The sequence below is a fragment of the Marmota monax genome, unplaced genomic scaffold (assembly GCF_021218885.2).
Source record: "Marmota monax isolate L192 unplaced genomic scaffold, Marmota_monax_Labrador192_F-V1.1 WCK01_AAM20220418_F8-fsc00125, whole genome shotgun sequence".
NCBI lineage: Eukaryota > Metazoa > Chordata > Mammalia > Rodentia > Sciuridae > Marmota > Marmota monax.
In genome coordinates, this window is record NW_026695235.1 from 4,955,417 (window position 1) to 4,975,958 (window position 20,542).

A 20,542-nucleotide genomic window follows, 5' to 3' on the forward strand; every position below is an offset into this window, starting at 1 on the left:
TAAAACTTGTATTTTATTTTTAGAATGACTTTCTCATCACCCGTTATTGTTCATTTTCTCCAAGTCATGAGACAGCATTCACTTTATCTAAATAGGGTAACCCTATCACGAATTCATAACAGTCACTCAACTGAAATTTAGCTGGCAAAGTAGCTAATGTGGGAAGAGTAAGTGGAAAAATTATAGGAAATAAAGGTTTGTTTGTTTGTTTTTAATTAAGAAGAAAGCATGCCAGGAGAGGTGGTGCAGGCCTGTCATCCTAGCGGCTCAGGAGGCTGAGGCAGGAGGATCACAAGTTCAAAGCCAGCCTCAGCAACAGCGAGGCACTAAGCCATTCAGCGAGACCCTGTGTCTCACTAAAATACAAAATAGGGCTGAGGAGGTGGCTCAGTGGTTGAGTGTCCCCGAGTCCAATCCCCAGTTACCGCCCCCTCCAAAAAAGAGGAAGAAAACATTTTGAGGGCTTCAAACACAAATAGTGAGCGACAATGTTACGCTGTCTTTCGGTTGAAATTATAGGATCCAAATTCAATTGACTCTTTGCGGGTCTGAGCAAACCGGCATCTCGAGCAAGTCTTTTTGCTTCTCAGATCTTCAGTCCTCCTTCTTTAAAGACGAGGCGTAAGGGACAGAGGAGGTCACATTCGCTGGCAGACAGGACTTGTAGTTAGTGATCAGAGTCTGTGGCTCCAGCACTTGGGTTGCCAAGGACGTGGGAAAGCACAGCTACCCTAGATGGAAAGGAGTTAGGCCTCCCTGCCTCACACAGACAGTACCTCCCAAAGCCCGTCCTGTCCCATCCTCCCTCTCCAGGAACACAGGCATCCTCTCCTACGTCTGGATCCCTCCTTACCAGATTTGATCTCTTTCAAAGGTCACTGCTGCCGGGTGCAATGGTGCCCGCCTGGAATCCCAGCAGCTTGGGAGGCTGAGGCAGGAGGATCGGGGGTTCAAAGCCAGCCTCAGCAACTTGGAGAGGTCCCAAGCAACTTAGTGAGACCCTGTCTCAAAATAAAAAAAACAAAATTGGCTGAGCATGTGGCTCAGTGGTTAAGCACCTCTGAGTTCAAACCCCAGTCCCCCCACCAAATAAAGTCATTGCCATTCCGACTTTGAATTGACATGAATTAATTTAGTATGATAATTGCTTGGCATTGGCTTTAGAGATCACATTAGGCTGTAGGCTCCCTGGGTCAGAGGCCTTCCTTATGTCCACCCTCTGTACCTGGCCTACCTCCCTCTTGATGCCATCCTCAGTCCCACTCTGGTAAAGCTGAGCATCTGAGACACAGTCCTGGCTGTGAGGATGTTGACGTCAAGTTAAGTCCTTACTGAAGTTGGCTGAAGGGGCAGAAAGGGGAAGGTTTGGATATGCTGTGAGTGTGTTCCCCAGGGGTCCACGTGCTGGACACTCTGTCCTCAGCATAGGGATGCTGGGAAGTGAAGGGCCCTTTAAGAGGGAAGTCATTAGGTCACTGGGGGTACCAGCCTCAGAAGGGATTAGTGCTGGTCTTGCAGAGTGAGTAAGTCCTCTGAAGAGTGTGTTGTCCCAGGGAGGCCACCCCTCACCTTGGCCCTTCTGCATGAGGTCATTTTCCTGTCTGCTTCTCTGCTATGCTGTAATGCAGCCCGGGGCCTCAGGAGAGGCTAAACAGACAGAACTCTCCAATCTTGGACTTTCAGCCTCCAAAACTGTGAGCTACATAAACCTCTTTTCTTGAGCTGGGCACGGTGGCTCACGCCTGTAATCCCAGCAGCTCGGGAGGCTGAGACAGGAGGATCGAGAGTTCAAAGCCAGCCTCAGCAACAGCGAGGCACCAAGCCACTCAGTGAGACCCTGTCTCTAAATAAAATAAAAAATAGGGCTGGGGATGTGGCTCAGTGGTCGAGTACCTCTGAGTTCCATCCTTAGTACCAAATAAAGAAAGAAAGAAAGAAACCTCTTTTCTTTATAAGTACCCAGCCTCAGGATTTTTGTTATATTAACAGATGACAGACTAAGACAATGTTTCCATGGAAAGGTAGAGTTAAACATTGTTAGACCCCCTTCCGTAAATGGAACTCTTCTCAAAGTGCTCTTTCCTCTTGGTCTCCCCTGACCACTGAGGACCTCCTGTTGTTTTCAAGATTTTTCTTTGGGAATGACTCAGAGTCCTTTCTAACTCAAACAACTCATCCTCCTTTAATGTGTTCCAACTTTCCTTCATATCATAATCCCCGAATACCCTACAAAGGCTCAGAGTCCAGCAGGTCAAACTTTTAAGTGTGTGTGTGTGTGTGTGTGTGTGTAAATTAGCTTTGAGGTCAGGAATCCGTGAATATTTATGCTTTCATCAAAATCATATACATCTTATAAACACTATGTGCTTAGCAAGTTCTTACTACGTTGGGTTATTTCTCTGCCACCTGGTGGGCAGCACTGATGAGCCTCAGCCCAGGGAAGGAAACTTCTGCCCACTCCCCATCAGGGCTCAGAGTGAAAACAAGTTGTTCCCTTAGTGTCTGAGGCCAGAACCCCTGGAGAGACCCTGGAGAAGAGCTCGGTGGGCTGGGATGTGTATGGGGTGCATCTGGCCTGGGCAAGGTGAGCAGGCCTTGTCCTCACTAATGTGGGTGAGTATGGTAAGGAGATGGCCAGAGGGTTGAGCACTGGATGCCTGTGTTGTTGGACTAGTCCTGGGGCCTTGGGCAAGTTCCTTAGCCTGCTCTGATTCTACGGTCCTTTGCAGAGTTCTTGGGAGGACTAAATATGCTAACATGCATCAGATACTAAGCACAGAGCCTGGAGTATAGTAAACACTCAATAAACCTCTGCTGTTACTGTTATTAGGGCTGACCCCAACTACAGCCGAGAGGGGGCCACGGCCTCAATAAATGCTCATGAGAGGGGAACGCAAGGATCGGAGGGTGAGCTGGCTTGAGTTTTTGGAGCTGTCTTTATATATTTGAAATTTATACTGAAATCAACGTGCAGAGGTCCCTTGATAAAACAGGGGAGGGGGAAGTGGAAGCAGATGGTGGTCTGAGTCTTGAAGAAGAATGACTTCAATTATAGAAACAGGCTGTTGAAGAAATCTGCCTTTTCAGCCCCGTCACTCACGAAACTTTTCCAAATGTTGACATTATGCATGACATTAATATACTATAAAGGACCCGTATAAAACTGGAAAAGCACAAACATATTCTGCAAAGCCGAGTTCTGCTAATGTCCCTTATGGATTACAATAAAAAATTCACAGTGAGCTCTGAGTGTGAGGGTGTGCAGTGGCTTATGTCAGGAGACTACAATAATCAGTCATCATCTAAGGATGTGGCCACATCCGGATCTCTCTAAATTAAAGGAAGCATTTTCACATTGAGAACCTTATTAAACTTTTATTCTGTATTATTGCTGTATCAGGGACGTTTTCTCTTTTGGTTCCTTTATTGGTTTAGGGGGGTAAACTCCCATTTAAATAAAGACCCGTTTCTTACCTTCCGAGCTTGGGTGAGTTATTCAGGCAGAGAACAAACTTTGGAGTTAAGGGAAAACTGTGCTAGCAAGCTAAACATACAAAACCAAACCAGAAAGGAGCCTCTAATGCATTATGGAACACGTAGCAGAATCTGGCCGAAGGTGATGCTAATTTTCTGCTCTTGTCAATGAAAAACAGATACCAGAATGACTTGCTCTGTATTCATGGGAATCCTTGGGACTCTGAGTCGTCACATGGCAATATCAGAAAGCTGGGGAGCCTGGTGGATGGGGGGAGCTGGGTGCTGGGGTAAAGACTGGTTCCTTTATTTTCTTTGGCATGGCTTATGGAAAAGTCAGAGAAAATGAATTTCAAATGATGGGTCAAAACTCAAGATCTGAAACACATTTATTCCACCCTGTAGGTCTCCTGCATCCATGGAAATAATTTCGATAACTGTAACTCCACCTCCAGTTGCAGGTATGTTGCCCATAGAGTTCCATTAAAATATATATTTTTATTTCAGTCTTTTACCAGGCAATGAATCTTTTAAATCCTGTAAAGTGATGGAAAAAAGTTCAAATTGACTGTAAATGATTACCCTGATTTCCTGTTTTCTTTCCATTTCTTCTCTGATTGCCCCTTTTGCCTGCAGCAAATTTGCATCAAAAATGTGTGGAAGCCAGAAGACCCACTTCCCCCTGCAGCAGGGAGAGGGGATTACTCAGGCCACTTTGCCCCCTCCCTCTAATTTCTCTACGAAGTAAAAATATTTTAAATGTTCAACACATGTTCTCCTGTTCCATGCAAACGTGGAAATACCATGTAGTGTTTGATGGTAAAATGCAAGAAATTAGACAGATGTGCGCGCAGTCTCATGGGAAGAAGAGAAACAGCTACTTTCTAGAGGCATGGAACCTTCAGGAAAGGGAGCAGTGTCCAAGCTAGAACCAGGAGAAGGAGCATGAACGTCATCCAAGGAGCATTTCCTGTTGTTCCTTCTAGCTAATTTGGTGATGGAAGACGACTTCTGAGGATGGCCATAGGCACTGTATTTTGCCATAAAGACAGAATCCCAAGAGGAGAAAAGCCCCATCTTACATGGGCCCAGAGGACCGTCTCCCCCTGGGGTTTCTAACACAGGGATAACTACAGAGGCACAGGCTCTGACCTGCCACTCGGAGGATGTGCTGCTGCATGTCTGCCATCTCCCCACCCTGTCTGAGACCCAGACCCCCACCCCACTGCCCCACACCCACCCCCGTTGACCAAGGTAACCCAGGCATCCCTGGCCCCTGTTCCTGGACATGGAAGGCCCTGTAAGCATGCAGAGAGGACGTTGGAGGACCCAGCTGCACAGTTTTCTACCTGTGAGGAGGCTCAGAGCAGGGAGAGCTGGAAGCCCAGGATGGAGCCCCTGGGAAGCTGGGTGGTGTCTCTTTCCACTCCGAGGGTCTACTGGGTGCGCGGGTAGTGGAGGTCCCGCAGGTGGGGTTAGATGGAAGAGTGGAGGTGAACGGTGAGTTTCCACTCACCCCAGGAAACCTCTGCCCTTTGCCCCAGGCTTCTGGGAAGTGATGTCTCTGTCTCTGGAATGTCAGGCCTGGTGGGAGTGGCTTTGTTTGCCTGGGGGCCTGGGATCAGCCAGATGGAAGAAAGTGATTTGGGGTGGGGCTCTGAGCCACTTGGACAGGCCGTGGGGTGGGGGCCTGGGGTCACATGAAGTCAGCTTGAATTCCAGCTAGAAACTGAGGTCAGCTGCCTGAGCAGCCAGTCGTGCCCACGCAGTGATAAAACCTAGAAAAGGTCCCATACGTGGAGGCTCAGGTCGTCACACACTGTTGCCAGGAGACCAAGTTGTCGAACTCCATGAGAGAGGACCAGGGAACTGAGTTTGGTACCTCCTGGATTGGGTTCTCCGGGCTTCTTCCCTTGGCAGAGCTCATCTGTATTTTCAGTGAGTTCTGGGGTCCTAGGGAATTACCAGTACTGAGGGTCTTGGACCCCCTTGAGTTTGTAATTGGTGCCAGAAACGAGGTGGTCTTCAGGGCATCTTCCCTGGATTTTGCAGATGGGTGTGGGGTGTGTCATATCTGAGTCTTTCTCCTCAGGTAAGGTCTACCTCACTGTCACAAAATCCTAGGATTCTCACAGGGACCTTTCCTCTGTCAGCTCTTTCTTTCTAACAGAACCACTCATTCTTACTTCTCGGTTCTACATCATCCACCCCCATGATTTTTATTTGGTTAACTTATGTTCAAATTAGCAATCGCTCCTTACCTGCAGCTGATGAAGTCTGGTTTGGTTTGGTTTTCCTCTTGCATGCCAGGCAAGCCCTGTGCCACTAAGCTACATCCCCAGTTTTTTTGTTTGTTTGTTTGTTTTTGTTTTTTTAAAGAGAGAGAGAGAGAGAATTTTTAATATTTATTTTTTTAGTTTTTGGCGGACACAATATCTTTGTTTGATGTGCTGCTGAGGATCGAACCCGGGCCGCACGCACGCCAGGCAAGTGTGCCACCTCTTGAGCCACATCCCCAGCCCAAGTTTTTTTTTTTTTTTTTAAAAAAAGGTCAAGTGTTTTGAAAAGGTCCTTTTAAGTCTTCTATACCAGACCATCAATAAATGTGAGTTCCCGCCTCTGTTCGTTTGCTGAAGTTGTCTTAACAAAGTTGCACAGACTGGGTGGCTTAAAATAAAAAGAATCTATTCTCTTACAGTTTTGGAAGCCAGCAGTCTCCAAATCAAGGTGTTGGCAGGGCCACATTCCTTTTGAAATCTGCAGGGAAGTCGGCCCTTTGGTGTTCCCCTCCTAGCTGCTGGTGGCTGCCAGCCGTCTTTGGCAGCCCTGTGCTTGTTGGTGCAAGACTCCGGCTCTGCTTTCCCATGGCCTCTTCCTCTGCGTGTCTCTTGGCAGTTTTTCCTCATAAGGACCACAAAGGTCATATTGGATTAGGGACCCACTCTACCCCAGTATGTCCTCGTCTCAACTAATTACACCGACAACAACCCTATTTCCAAGCATGGACACATTCTGAAGCCTTCAACCATTTATTTTTTGGAGAGACACTATTCAACCCATCACACCAACCTTTTCCCCTGGTTGAAGACAAAGCAAAGCATGTGGATCCTGAGTCTCTGTTCCTTCACCTGTGCGGGCCGGCGGGGATCCTATCTCAACCTCCCAGCCTGGGAAGGAAGGGATCAGAATCATGCAGAACGCATGGGCTGCTCACACAGAGAAGTGACAGCGCCCAAGTTGTCTCTGCAAGGACTCATCCTAACTAGATGCCTTCTAATGCATTTCAGTTTATTAAAATCCAAGGCCTAAAACGTCTCCTCCCTCACCTGTGCCTTCTCCTCCGGCTGCCATTGTTCGGAGCCAAGAGCAGCACAAACCAAGGGACATTGTCTCCCGAGGAGCCCCATTCATCAACTCCTGCCAGACAGTCATCTTCTCCACCTTGCCTTACCCTGTGTCTTGACTCCCAGCTTATCTGAGAGCCTTTTGTTCGGCCTCGTAATTATTCAGTGACTCAGGAGCCCACAAGCATTACCCGTGGAGACAGACAAGACCAGCAAGCTGCGGGGACCACCTGTTCCAACTCATTTCCTGTGTGGGCGGCAACTTCACAGGGCCGAAAATATGACTTACGGTAAAAATGTCTCCAACCCTGGCACTCACAATTGTTGAAACTAGATGGAATCTTGCTTGATTAGGTTCTGGCCAGACGCATTTCATTATCATTCTTTGCATATATATTAAAAACTCTTATCCCTTCATAAGCAAATGTTGTGTGTGTGGGGGGAGACAGCATGCCCTTGCCCCTTTGCTCTCCTACAGCAAACACCGGATGTCTTCCCAGCTGGGTCAGGTCCATGTGCACAGGATGCAGTTGGAGGCTATCAGGGCCCTGGGCAGCCCATGCCGTGGCTCCCCTGGGTGCCACGTGCAGGTGGGGATCCAAGAATATTCACAGCAAGTAAGTCACACATGGTGCCAAAGTGGGGTTTTGAAAACAGTCTAAATTAATCAAAATATTCTGTTCCGAGTATGCCTAAATTGGCCAGTGGAGTGGAAAACAAAACAGCCAAACAGTTATTTATGTCATGTAGACAAAACTCGGGGCTGGTTGACTGATTATTTCCACTCCAGAGTGAGTCGTGGTTGACATTTTCACTGCGAATATGACAGCCCCATTTTTCCACCAATGTGACTGCCCTTCAGGAGGGACAGTTGTTTTTAGCTTCCTTGCCCCCACCCCGCCCCCACCTTGTGTCTTCCTGGGCTGGCTGTGGATTGTCAAGTTCTTGGGTCAGGACTACATGTTAAGAGTAATTTCTTCCTTTTATTTTTCTGATTATGGAAACAAAACATGCTCACTATAGAAAACTTCAAAATGTAGGAAAGTCTGAAGAAACAAACAAACAAAAAATTCACCGCAGGACTGTCACACAGGAAAAACTCCTTGCTGTTGGTACTTGGGTGGTTTTAATGCATATTTAATATTAGACTATATTATGTTGTAAATACTGTATCAACATTTGATATAAAAAATATGGGTCAGTGCAGGAGTTACTTTTAACATAAACATAAGTTTGTAATGTTGTTTTATTTATTTCCCAAATTTGCATTGTTTGGCCCTTTAGCTAAGAGGGCGGTGTTAGCTAAGGATGCAAATTCACTAATTACAGGAAATAAAATCCTAACAGATTACACAGCACAGTAGGATGCAGACCTGATAGAGAGGTGAGATTCTTATCCCAAATGCAACCATTCAGGCTTTGAAAAGAAAACGAATCCTTTTAAAACATGGACCCTAAGTTTACATTGTCCCATTAAACTCCTTCATGTTCACCCTAGATAGCTCCTTGGACATGACAGGCTGGGGACCTGCTCCCAGTTGGGCAGTTCATATGTGTCTGACTGGGAGCTCAGGTTTTCCAACTCTGGACATGAACTATTTACAACATACATGTGCCCCAATCCTGCTTATACTAAAGGAGTATTTGTTGTTTATCTAAAACCCAAAGTTAGGTCTAGTATTTTACCTGGGAGCCCTACAGAGGGGGTTGGTGGTTTTGCAACTAGCTTTTGCCCCTGGCTGGACTGTGTCTCATGACCTGTTAAATACTTCAACTCTCATCTACCTGCAAGAGCCAGGCCACTTTGTCTTTCGAGAAACCTATTTATTTATTACCAAGAGAACTGACCTAGAAGGAGACCTGTTTGCATGATGGCAGTGTGATGTTGTGAGAGAAACACAGATTTTAGAACCTAACTTGGGAATTAGCACTAGTTTACTTAACCTCTGGAGCTAATCATACCCGTTCCCAGGCTTCAGTGATAATGAATGAGATGACACATGTTATCCCACAGCAGGCCCTCCGCTCAAACCTTATCTGCACTTAGAATTTAGTAACATCAACTAAAATCTCTGAGTACTCCGGCCCCACTTCTACCTTCCAGCCAGATCCTCCAACGCTGAGATTCAAAGCCGCCATGGCATGGTATTTTGTGAGGAAGAGTTGGGGATGATAAAGGGCATATGAGATTCCTTGAGCAAAAGGCTCAGACCTCAAGTCCAGATGATGCCTTTTGCTTTTTAAGGTGGCCCTGTTGGCCCCGCACAGGGATTGGCCTTGTAATTTGACTGAGACCATTAATTCACAGGCTCATTTATCACTCATGCAAAGAGTAAGTGTGACAGACACCACAGGAGGCTCCACAGGTCTGAAACCTGCTCCCTTCTGTCCTCCTGCTGCACGTGGCCTACAGGGGAGAGGGGCATGAAGCCCGTGGGGAGCAGATGAGGGGTCAGGCTCAGCTGAGGTTGGTGCTGCAAAGATGAGTCCTGGGTGGCCCGGGAGCGAGGCAGGGGCGTGACTCAGAACGGGGCCCTGCCACCCTCAGCTACAGGGAGCCCTTGCTCTGTGGTCCCAGCCAGAACCCTCCTCAAAGGAAGGGAAAGAAAGGCCCTTCCCTTCCTCTGAGGCACTCAGACACAGTTCAGAGACAGACAAGGTGGGGAGACACAGGCGCAGAGCTGGAGAAGGGGTTGGATCTGGGACCAGGTGCCTGGATCTTATCTCTGGCTTTGCCATTCAAAGGCTGTGTGACTTTGGGTAGCTCTCTCCCCCCACTACCACTACCCCTCTCTCCTTCTCCCTCGACCCCCTCTCTCCCTATCCCTCTACCTCCTTCTCCCTTTCCCTCCCTCCTTCTCTCTCCTACCCTGTCCCTCCCCTTGCCCCAGAATCTGGAATGGATGGTCCCCAATGTCCCATTCAGTGTTAATGATCTATGTTGGTGTCAAGGAAACTGGAAAGGGTCAGAGTGCTAATTTCTGGGGCATAATTCAAGTCTTCACAGATAACTTCAACACGAGAGTAGCATTTCTGCAGAACATCCAGAATGACTAAGAACAACTGAATGTCAAGGTTGGAGGGATCCTTGGATAGCTCAGGGAGTTCCCAAAAGCCTAAAAATCAGAGATATTAAAATGTTTCCCCATGACACAGATTCTTGGGACCCAACCCAGACTGACTTCTAGTTCCCAGGGCAGAGGGCCGAGAAGCAGTTAAGTCATCAGGCAAGTTTGGACAACACAGCACCCAGATCAATGGTGCCAAGCTTGGCTGTGCCCTGGAATCCCCAGTGTGCTTTGGAAAGTGGGGTTGCGTGGGCGCCACCCTAGAGATTTTGATTTATACGGTATGGGGTGTGTTTGTGGAATTTTCATATTTTCCTAGGTGATATTAAGAGCCAGCCAACATTATTCTAGACGGAGAGAGAAGGATCAAAGAGGCTAATCTCACAGGAGTGGAAACAGTGTTCTAGGCCACCACCGACTGGGAGCAGCGTGGGGCTGGACCCCAGGCCTCTGGCTCCATGTCCCACTCTGTCCACTGCACTATGTGACTCCCGTAACACTCAAGTATAAGAATTTTCTTTTTAATATGCAGAAGAATATTTATATTAGCTCAATAAAAAGATATTGTTGAAAATTTTAAATCTAAGATTAAATAAAGCATTTGACTATAGATAAAGAACATTGTTTTCTTCTCTATGGCCCCATCACTACCACCATCAGCAGGAAGACAATTAAAAGACAGACGTGAACTTGGAAAAACACTTGAAGCAGAACTGATAGAGGACATATGTAGAATCCCTAGAAACCTATAAGCAGAAAAATAGTACAAAACAGGATGATCAAAATTTATGAATATAAAATTGACAAAGAAGAAATTCAAATTACCAGAGAAAACATAAACATGTTTGACTTTCTTAATTATTAAGAAATAGAAATTCAAATACTAGTGAAATATTGACATCCATTCCTTGAACTCTGAAGGATTAAAAGATGGATTGTATTCATTATTGAGGAGGAAGTGATTACTGGTGAGGAGGCAAATCAGCAGAATCTTTTGAGAGCACAATTTGCCAAATATATCAAAGGCCTTAAAATATGGGCATGCTCTTCAATCTGGTAGTTTAAAAAATTTTTATAAGAGAGAATAACATTGAGATGCATATGCAAAGATATGTATCATAGAATCATTAATTATATAAAAATTTGAAAATAGTCTGAACATCTATCAATAGAGGATTGGTGAGATAAAATTGGATAAATCTACACAGGAACAATGTGCAACCATTTAAAATTATATTCATTGCATAATTATATTTGCTACTATAAAAACATGTTCCATTGGTTTACAAGTCTATTTTGGTACTAATACCATGCTGTTTTTGTTACTGTTGCTCTGTAGTATAGTTTAAGGTCTGGTATTATGATGCCACCCACTTCACTATTCTTCTTAAGGATTGCTTTAGCTATTCTGGGTCTCTTATTCTTCTAGATAAATTTCGTGACTTCTTTTTCTATTTCTATAAGGAATGTCATTGGGATTTTGATTGGGATTGCATTAAATCTGTATAGTGCTTTTGGTAGTATGGTCATTTAGACAATATTAATACTGCCTATCCAAGAACAAGGTAGATCCTTCCATTTTCTAAGATCTTCTTTAATTTCTTTCTTTACCAATGGTACAGACTAGAGGATACAAAGTCAAACTCACATAACTATAGTTTTCTTATATTAGACAAAGGCACCAAAAACATACATTGGAGAAAAGATAGCCTCTTCAACAAATGGTGCTAGGAAAACTGGAAATCCATATGCAACAAAATGAAATTAAGCCCCTATCTCTCACCATGCACAAAACTCAACTCAAAGTGGATCAAGGACCTAAGAATTAAACCAGAGACCCTGTGTCTAATAGAAGAAAAAGTAGGCCCCAATCTCCATCATGTCAGATTAGGCCTCGACTTCCTCAATAAAACACCTATAGCACAAGAGTTAAAATCATGAATCAATAAACGGGATGGATTCAAATTAAAAAGATTCTTTTCAGCAAAAGAAACAATCAGTGAGATGAAGAGAGCCTACAGAGTGGGACCAAATTTTTACCACACGCACATCAGATAGAGCACTAATCTCTAGGATAAATAAAGAACTCAAAAATTTTAACACCAAAAAACCAAATAACCCCATCAATAAAAGGGCCAAGGAATTGAACAGACACTTCTCAGAAGATGATGTACCATCAATCAGCAAATATATGAAAAAATGTTCAACATCTCTAGCGATTAGAGAAATGCAAGTCAAAACTACTCTAAGATTTTGTCTCACTCCAGTCAGGATGGCAGTTATTAGGGAGGGGAGGGGAGGGGGGATAGTAGGGGATAGGAAAGGTAGCAGAATACAACAGTCACTAATATGCCATTATGTAAAAATGTGAGTGTGTAACCGATGTGATTCTGCAATTTGTATTTGGGGTAAAAATGGGAGTTCATAACCCAATTGAGTCAAATGTATGAAAGATGATATATCATGAACTTTGTAATGTTTTGAACAACCAATAAAAAAAATAAAATATACTTTCTAAAATTTCTACTAAAAACAAACAAAAACAAAACAAAACAAAAGAATACAAACAACAATAAGTTTTGGTGAGGATGTGGGGGGGAAAGACACACTCACACATTGCTGATGGGACTGCAACTTAGTACAACCAAAATGGAAAGCAGTACGGAGATTCCTTGGAAAACCTGGAATGGAACCACCATTTGACCCAGCTATCCCACTCCTCGGTCTATGCACAAAGGACTTAAAAACAGCATACTACAGGGACACAGCCACATCAATGTTTATAGAAGCACAATTCACAATAGCTAAACTGTGGAACCAATCTAGATGCCCTTCAGTAGACGAATGGATAAAGAAAATGTGGTACGTATTTACAATGGAATACTATTCAGCATTAAAAGAGAATCAAACCATGGCAGTTACAGGTAAATGGATGGAGTTGGAGAATATCATGCTAAGTGAAGTTAGCCGATCCCAAAAAACCAAATGCCATATGTTTTCTCTGATATAAGGATGCTGATTCACAATGGGGTTGGTCGGGGGGAGCACAGGAGGATTAGACAAACTTTAGATAGACCAAAGGGGAGGGAGGGGAAGAGACGAGGCATGGGGGCAGGAAAGAGGGTGGAATGAGATGAACATCATTACCCTAAGTACATGTATGAAGACACTAATGTTGTAACTCTACTTTGTACAATCAGAGATATGAAAATTGTGCTCTATATGTAAAATATGAATTATACTTCATTCTGCAGTCATATATAACAAATTAGATTTTTAAAAAGATTTAAAAATTTTTCATAAATATAAAGTGATCAGAAAAAGTTACCAAACTACAAATCATAGGAGTCCATTTTTTACTGTGTGTGAGTGGCTGTATACACACTGACAAACCAGACCCAGGGTTGGGATGTGGTGCTGGTTTTGCTTAGGATAAACAACTATCTGGTTTTCTGGAGACTGTGAAGCATCTGGGATGTGGGACTTTCCAATTTAGCCTGGGACATTTCCTGGGAAGACTATGATGATTGACATGAAGTTCCTGCCTCTCACCAGCTGCATGACTTTGGACATCATTGTTCATCTGCTTGTGGTATATAGCCTGTTCTTAAAATAATGGATTTGAGTCCTTCGGGTATAAATCAAGGAGAGGGACAGCTGGGTCAAATGGTGGTTCCATTCCCAATTTTCTAAGAAATATCCTGCTCTCCATATTGGCTGCACCAATTTGCAGTCCCACCAGCAGTGTATGAGTGTGCCTTTCCCCCCACATCCTCGCCAACACTTATTGTTGTTTGTCTTCAGAATAGCTGCCACTCTGGGAAAGGGAGGGGGCATGGGGTTAGAAATGATGGTGGAATGTGATGGTCATTATTATCCAAAGTACATGTATGAAGTCACAAATTGGTGTGAATATACTTTGTATACAACCAGAGATATGAAAAATTGTGCTCTATATGCATAATAAGAATTGTAATGCATTCTGCCATCATATATAAATAAAAAATAATAATGGATTTGAAATAGCTGTGGCTGGACAATCTGTATTCTCTCTTATATTATTACTATTCCTGTTTGGGTGGTGGGATTATAAACATTTTGAAATTTCTTCTTTGATATTTTTTAGACTGAATATTCATAACTTTCATAGTATAAAATAAAAAATAACTTCTATTAAAAATAATACCACGTGTCAAGCAGGGGCATCTATTGGCAAATGATTGTAAAGAAGTGCTTCCATGGAATGTTGAGCACAGAAGATTTGGAGCACAAGTGGAAACCAAGAGATGCTTGCCTGAGCAGAGTCCTATATATAGTCTCTCCCTCTAGGACCTTAATGTCGTACACAAGCAAAGATTAATGAATAAACAAGAACTTGACTCTCCTGTTTTATGGAAATAGCAACAAGCCCCATGTATGAATTCAGTGCCCATTAAGATTTGAGTCCAGAATGATTTCTTCACTTTGTCTTCAAAAGAAGAATGAGGCAGCTTATGAACAATTTTTCAAAGTTTGGTAAATCTTGTTTGAAAACCCCCACCTTGAAATTTTGCTATTGCTAATTTCTACATAGCTTTGATAACACTAAATAGTGATGCCTTTCAGAGAATCCTGTGATGATGTTATTAATTTACCAAGAGAAGAGTGCAACCTACAAGGGAAGTATCCGTCTAGGGGGCTCTCTTTAGCAAGTTTCCCAGCAAGGCAGAGATGTGTGTCAAGTTCAGAGATGGCAATCGTGGGGAGAGACTGTGGATGTCAGGGCTCAAAAGGTGAGCAGGAATGAAATGGACTCGCTCCAGAGGTGTCGGGCCTGTCAGAGTTGGGATGCATGTAATAGAAGGCTGATTCTGGTGCCTTCAAGACATTTAAAGTCCTGAAATTCCTGAGAACAGGCGTCCCTGCCAACTTCCCTGCTGTCCTTAATGGATACAGAAATACGAAAGGCAAGGTAACTAGAAACTGTGCCCTGCAAAGACCTGGCCACCATCCATCCCACAGAACCCCAGGCCACACTGCTCACCCCGAGACTGGATTCACTTTTTAATGCTACAACTCTGACATTACCTTCCTAACTTCTTATTCTTTGCGCTCTGCTCTGAGCCATGAGAAAGCAAAGATAACGCCTTGACAGCTGGATGTTCTGCCTGTGAGAGGCGCTTTACCTCCTTCTGTTTCTGGACATGATACCTGGCTCCGGAATGTCCTCCACTGGTTCTGACAAGGAAGTCTGATGAGCTGGTGCCACCTGATTGCCCTGCCACCATGCCAGACAGGTGTGCACATGAATAGTTCTGTATCGGGTTTATAAATCATTCTACGGGAAGGAGAGTAAACCTGGTGATGTTATTAAGCAGTGCATTTCTTCTGTCTAATTGTAAGTTCCTAAATTTGTTTTAATGAAGCAAGAAATGTTAGCAAAATTTCCCTTCATTTACTTAGAGGGTGCATGGTGCTGGTGCATGCTCAGATTGCTGCAGAGTCAGAGCCCAGAGGGGTGTGGAAAGGCAGCTAAGGGCTGGCTCTGAGCATTCCAGACTCGCTGTCTAAAATACACCTTTAATCCAGAAAGAGAAAACATAAATTGAAGTCCCAAATACAAATATGGGAACCATGTCTATTCTCTTGAATGTCCTGGAAAAGTACATAGTAATGCCGGTATCGCTCGTTAAATATTGCTGTAGAATTATAATGATTCGGAAATAAAGCATTGAATAGCATGCTTGTTGAGAGCTTCGAACTAACTTTTCCCAGCTCATCAAAATATAGCAATGTGAAGAAAATTACAAAAATAACCCAGCCTACCACATCCTTCCCAACGGAATCCTTTAAATATTAAAATTGATTAAATCTAATCTCAGTTATAGTCTTGGGTCTGCAAGTAATGGCTGAAAAGGGCAAAGAATTTCATGGTCACTTTTCTAAGAATTTATGTGTTCATATGCTTCCTTTAATATTAATCTTTCTTCCTTTAATTTTTAGACAGCTGATTAAGTAACTGAAAATCGCTTATCTGGTTTGAGAGAGCTGGTGTGTCTGAACAACCCTTGCTTTTCAGATGGAAAGGACTGTCGCAAGCGCTGTGTAGCAATTGCAAGGTGTTGCAGATGTTTAAGAGCCTCTGGGTTGAGACTCAGAGAAACCTAGACTTTGAATCTCATCTGCATCACTTTCTGGTCCTGTGACCATGAACATAAGATTTTAAAATCTTCTTCATGGCAATTATCTCATTTAACAGTTAACAAATATTAATAGGAATTGCACCTGAAATGCAGAGAGAGTGGGGGAGTCAGCCAAGACCACATTCACACTGTTAACCATTATCAAGATCACCGCCACCATCACCCCCACTTTCACCCACAAGGGTGAAAGCATTCTGGCCTGCAAATATAAAACCTTTGTCATCCTCCAAAGAGACACATGTAATATATTATTTCAAAAGCATGGTTTTAAACTGTTTTGCTCAAATCAAATCTTAAAGAATCCTATTGATTGATTGTTGCAAATTTTTCGCTCTCCAGAGAAAAGTGGTCCACACTCCCAACTGCCCAAATCAAGCCTCTTGAAGAATCATGTCCACAGAATACACCTTGGAGATCTTTCTTTTCCAAGACCATGGTGACTCCAGAGTGTTCCCCAAGAACCTTAGTGTAAAACTTCCCCTTAAATTGTCTCCAAGCTGATGCAAAGCCAACGGTGAGACAGCAGGAGATAAAGGGGCCGTGGAATACACTTTAGGTTCAATACAGTAAGTTTTCCCCAGCCCATTCCTTACAGTAATACCTGAGAAAACTTTCTCCAAAACCACTTCCAACTCATAAATAATATTTCCATGATTAAACTTAAAGAACTATGTAATACTCCCTCAACCAAGCTCTCTGGTCTTCTTCCCCTTTGGGGAGGGAGGGTAGGTGACGTGGGTGGGGTGGTGCAGGGCACGGACACAGAAGTCCTTTGTCTGGAACTTTTAATGACTGAGGGATTTTACCAAAGAAATAATTTCTTTCACGCACCTCACCTTGAGTTCTATCCATTAGGGACATGGTTGATCAATGATGTAATTCCACAGTTATTTAAGGATAGTGATTCTTTTATTCTCTCAAAGGATTTGCTGAAAATGAAAAGAACCCTGAGGTCATTTATTTTAATCTCTCAGATTGTTTATTCATTGTTCCTACAAGTCAGGGCACCCCCATTTTTGGAAAGCCAAGTCCAAGAGAAAAGTTGATAAAAAAATAATTGCATTGTTAGAGAAGTGGGGTTTTGCAAGATAGACTCACTGTGGATTTTTTTTTTTTAAGGCAACACTTTCTGTTTTATCATGTGAACTTTCTGAATTGCATAGATGGTCACTTGATTTACATGATAACCATTGAGCCGGGCACTATAGTGCACGCCTGTAACCCCAGCTACTCAGGAGGCTGAGACAGGAAGATTGCAAGTTTGAGGCCAGCCTTGGCAACTTAGTAAGACCCTAAGCAATTTAGTGAGATCCTGTCTCAAAATAAAAACGTAAATAGGGATGGGGATGTAGCTCAGTGGCAAAGGGCCCCTGGGTTCAATCCTCAGAACTTCCCCACAGAAAATATAAGAATTGATTTGCCTTTGGAGACTTTGCTAACATTAAGAAGGCAGCAAACACCTACAAATTGTAAACTTCAATAATACACTCTTGAAAACATTCATGCCTTTTACTTCCCATGCATTACCATGTAGCTCTTTGCTATACATATGGTATACAAAATGAGGAAAAATACCTATACCAATTAATATGGCTTCTTCGACTATTAAAGCTTTTCTCCATATAATTTTCTCTTTTCTCCATATAATTAGTCACCTTTCCATGCATGATGGAAACTGCTAAATGATTTTATTACCTTGGGGTTAAAAAGTACCCCAGATTGTCAGCTTTTAGTTTTTAAGTTCTTTGATCTGTTTGAATAAAGGATGCAGGATCCCCAAACTGGGTGGGTGGCCTCCCCCTAATAGTGTAAGAAAAAGCTGTGAACTTCACCTTATTTTTTTACATCCACGTATTTTTTTATTTATAGGAAGTTTAATACCCAATCAGCACCTTTATAGTTTGTTCCCCCAAACATTAGTTACGAGGTATTTGATGTCCAACATATTCATTTTTTAAAAAGACTTTCTTAATCTCCTTTCCTAGAAAAGGGATGTTGCTTTTGCCAACAGCACATTATCTTCAATATCCAATGCTTTCAATTCTTTTTTCCACAACTTAAATTTTCCACATCTTACATCATCTCAGTTCTCTGAACTACAGATTGGGACGCTTAGAAAAGACATTTCTTTCTTAGTAGCAGATTCTCCTTGTTTGGGAAATTCACAAGATTGGAAAACCAATCATTCATCACCAATAGCAGAATGACCAGATCTTCAAAATCTGCCTCAGCCTTGATAAGCACCTTCCAGCTTCCAGTCTATTCCAAATGGCTCTAATTCTTATCAGGTTGAAAAAGGACAGAAATATCCTACAAGGGAAATATCCAAAGTAAATCAAAGTTCTAAAAATCCAGCTATGTTTAAAAACTATAGACAAAAATGAACTTTCAAAACTAAATGGAGACTAGATCACCTGTTGTTAGAGATGTGAATAAATTGTGTGAACTGATCTCAACACAAGATCAACCCTCAAGCCTATAGAGGAGATCCCAATTTGAACCATGCAATAGACTTCAGCACTTTTCTGAAGATGAATGTCAGGGTGGTTTGGAAGAGAATGTGACTGAGGTATTCATATTTTTAGGAACGTGGCTGTGGATTTCTCAAGCTTAAATTGATTAGCTACGTTTGGTTTGCCTAGAATGGAGTTTCATGCCCTCCCAAACAATATACTCAGGAAGACACTGTGCAATAGTGTCTCTTATTGTCCCTAAATTCTACCTGTCCTCGTGATTTATCATCTGGAACAGTCTAATCAGCACTCTGAGAGAGCGAATGTCTCCTGGTTCTTGCATGTTCTTCTAGTTCCACCCAAGGAAAGTCCACAGCAGCTCAAGATTGGAGCACATGGCTTCTTTTGTCCCTGCTGGATGACCCTTGAATGAAGCCACTGAGAAAACATGGCTGCAGATATATGTTAGGTGTCTTTATACTGGTAGGTTTTTTGCAAAGATTTTTCAAGAGTTACTTATGGCATTTGTACAGACCTCATGCTGTTTATATATCTACTCTTGGACTTGGTGAAAACATTCTTGCCCCCTCCAGAAACAGTCTCTGCTACTACAGAAAGCTGTCAAACACTTATCAAACTCAATCAAAACTTGGTGACCTTAGTGCAAATGCCCAGAGATGAGAGAAGATGAAGAAGAAAACCAAATGTCACTTGTGGAGAGTCAAGCCTTCATTTCTTATCTCTGAAGTAATCAATTCTTGATCTCAGAGTTTAGAAACTCTATTTGGATTTAGACATATTTTCAACAGTCTCTGTGTGTGATTTCCAAGTTATCTACCCCACAGTTCTCATTAATGTAGAATAATGCAGTCATTGCTATAGGCCAAGTCAAGCACATGATGTTTATGGAAGTGGCTTCTGGTTAAGTACTCCGGGCATTGTGTTTATCTACCATGATCCTCAGCTGACCTGTTCTAAACTGGTCAGGAAGAAAGAGTGGTTTTATGGGAAACAGAGTCTGCTTCAAGTACCTCTGAACTAGGGTGACAAGAAATCGATTGTTAGACCTATACGTGATTTTTGGAGAGTTTCTAATCTTCCAGTGTCTTGTTTTCTCATTCTGTAAAAAGAAGGAAATGGGAAAATGGCCTCTTCCAAGGAAGAAAGATGGCAGACAAGGTGTAAAAGAGGTAACAGTGTCATCAGAGGTAACAGTGTCATCAGTGGTAGGGAAAAAGTAAACCTCAAAAGGTTAAATGCTGTTTGATTTCATTTGTGTGGCATTCTTGAAAGGACACAGGTATAGAGATGGAGAAGAGATTGGTGGCTCTCAGGGAAGAATGGCACCATGGGGACTTAAGAAGACAGTATGCAGAAGATGCTCTGTAGTGATAGGACACTTCTGTGTCTACGTTATATGGGAGGTAACACAATCTATATGCTAGATAAAGTTGCACAGAACTACACACACACACACACGTAAAAATGGGAAAACCTAAACAAGGTCTACATTCTAGCTAAGAGCAAGAAACAATGTCAGTTTCTTGGTCCTGGTGTTGTACTGTGCTCATATGTCATCACTAGGGGAAGCTGGGTGAAGGGTACGTTGCACTCTACCATTTTTGTAACTTCTTTGAATCTGTAGCTATTTCAGGACAAAACATTTTCTTTATGCACCAGTTGCAGGAAACTTCTTGATAATCCTATGTTCTCTGTATGTGTAACTACAGTGAAAATAAAAGTAGAAATACCTTTCTTAAAAGAAGACAGTCGTGGGAGAGTGGCACATGTTATATGAGGTGGGATGAGTCACAACAAAGCCATCAAGCACAGCTCTGCTCTGGCTGCATGAAAGTGAACACAATGGCTCCTTGTTGAATATCACTCTGAGCTTAAAAGCCATGTTCTCAGGAGCAGCCTTTGAAATCTAAGCCTTTAGTAAATTGAGATGCCACAAAACATTTGTTCCATGGGCTACTTCATAAAAACAAAAGAATTTATAGAAAAATCAGATTGGAAAT